Source organism: Penaeus chinensis, chromosome 1, assembly GCF_019202785.1.
Source record: "Penaeus chinensis breed Huanghai No. 1 chromosome 1, ASM1920278v2, whole genome shotgun sequence".
Lineage (NCBI taxonomy): Eukaryota > Metazoa > Arthropoda > Malacostraca > Decapoda > Penaeidae > Penaeus > Penaeus chinensis.
In genome coordinates this window covers 31,562,638-31,565,137 of record NC_061819.1, presented here as the reverse complement: position 1 = coordinate 31,565,137, position 2,500 = coordinate 31,562,638, and the positions used below count along the sequence as shown (strand labels likewise).

The window sequence follows — 2,500 nt, the reverse complement described above, 5'->3', positions numbered from 1 at the left end:
TCTTTATTAATGTTATATTCATTGTATTTCATTATCTCTTATAGTTAAGAATTGAGAGGTATTAACATAAGGAATATGTTCTATTGTATATGCATTTCCAGGTTGAAACATCACTGCTAATAAAGTTACAGCAGCCTACCCTGAATTTCACTGGAGTCCCCCTACAGGGCTGTATGCCACTTTTGTGGATTTTGCCAAAGCGTTCAATACAGTCAGCAGTGGACTTAGGAAGATCATGGAACAACTTGGCTGCCCACCCCGCTTCCTGGCAACGCTACAGGCTCTGCATGAGGCTAAAAAAAAGCAAGTTCGACACCAGGCTATTGAAAACGGTGTAAAGCAAGGCTGCATCCTGGCTCTGTTCAGTCCCTTCTTCAGCACCATGCTGCAACAGGCCAGCAAAGACTTCGGGGATAAAGAGGGTGTCTATTGCAGCCTATTCAACCTCAAAAGGCTGCAGGCTCGCTCTTAGACCCGTACTCATCAAATCCGAGAATTGTATTTTGCAGATGATGCCATATATATATATATATATATATATATATATATATATATATATATATATACTTATATATATATACATGTATATACATAAATATATGTATATATACATATATATATGCACACACACATACACACACACACACACACACACACACACACACACACATACACACACACACACACACACACACACACACACACACACATATATATATATATATATATATATATATGTGTGTGTGTGTGTGTGTGTGTGTGTGTGTGTGTGTGTGTGTGTTTGTGGATATGTATATATATACCTATATATTCATATACATATATGTGTGTGTGTACATATATACCCTCATATATATATGTATGTATACATATATACCTGCAAAATATATATATATATATATATATATATATATATATATATATATATGCAGGTATATGCACACACACACACACACACACACACACACACACACACACACATATATGTACATATATGTCCAGGTATATATGCATATATATTTGTTTTTTTCTTCAGAATATGTACACAGATATACATCTATCTATCTATATCTATATATCAGTCTATCCATCCATCTGTGTATCTATCTATATTATATATATATATATATATATATATATATATATAATATGTGTATATACTTGTTTATATAATATATATATATGTAAAGGATATTTTGCTTTCATTGGTGTATTTCGTCATAGGATCAATAGCATTACCTAATTATGTTCTCGTTTTCATTAAAAGGGGGTATAAAAAGATGTCATAACCATCACCATATATATTTACTAATGTTATACAACAAACAAAATCGGTAAATATCCACGTCCCAGCAAGCGTATCAAACGGCATAGGTGTCACGAGGCTTGTTTATGCTTGGCGCTGCTCCGATTAACCTCGGGTGCACGTGAGTCAAGGTATCGTGGCGCCGGGCGTCAGCAAATCCGTTTAAGTACATGTATATATATATATATATATATATATATATATATATGTAAATATATATGTGTACATATATATGTAGATATATATGTGTATATATATGTAAATATATGTATGTATATAGATATGTATATAGATTGAGTTTTCAATCATTTTACTCATTTTAAGTAAATCTAGTTTTTGCATCGCGGGTTTTTCTACTATGTTATATATGTATGTATATTTAAACATACATATATATGTGTGCGTATATTTATATATGTGTGTATATATGTATATATATATATATATATATATATATATATATATATATGTGTGTGTGTGTGTGTGTGTGTGTGTGTGTGTGTGTGTGTGTGTGCATATATATATATATATATATATATATATATATATATATATATGTATGTATATATATATGTATATATATGTATATATATGTATATATATGTATATATATATAATATAACAGATACAAAGATTAAAGCACGAGTTCTGACACTGATCTGTTCTTGTTCTTTTAATGACATTTTAGAATTACTTAGAAACTGGCATAACAAAGCATCATTATATTTGATATGCCAGTCTTGGATGACCCAAAACCAGAGCACGTAAATATGCTACATTCATTGGTATTAAATGAAAAATCTACAAATGCAAAGCATATTTGATTCATGAGGCAGGAAGACAATTATAGTTATGTTAGTCTATCATCCATCAATGTCATAAAAATAACGAGTCTGAATGACTGATGCAGCTCTGCCGTCGATTATTTTGCCTAAAGCTTTTTAGGTGCATGGGCAGTCCTAATATTACTGAATTGCTAAGTAGGGAGTATCCAACGTTGCAAATTACAAAATGAATATGTATGCAGTTCTCTTTGTTACTATGTCAGTAAGCAATATGGGATCCCCACTTTTTGCATCGCCGTTATATGATTGCATACATATTATTTTGGTAGTTTATTAGATTACTTCATGCTGTCTATATGAAAAGGAAAAAGTAAGCACGTGATGAAAAAATATTTCACCTTTATTAAAT

The 2,500-nt window shown here is 31.0% G+C and overlaps 1 protein-coding gene across 1 annotated transcript in view; it reads right to left on the bottom strand.

Moving 5' to 3' along the window:
* Positions 1-2,473: 2,473 nt before the first annotated feature.
* LOC125037823 (extensin-2-like) overlaps positions 2,474-2,500 on the bottom strand; it is a 2,525-nt gene continuing 2,498 nt past the window's right edge. Inside the window, exon 3 of the mRNA XM_047631101.1 lies at positions 2,474-2,500. This exon is cut by the window's right edge and continues 560 nt beyond it. The gene's annotated coding sequence lies outside the window, so the exon portion shown is untranslated.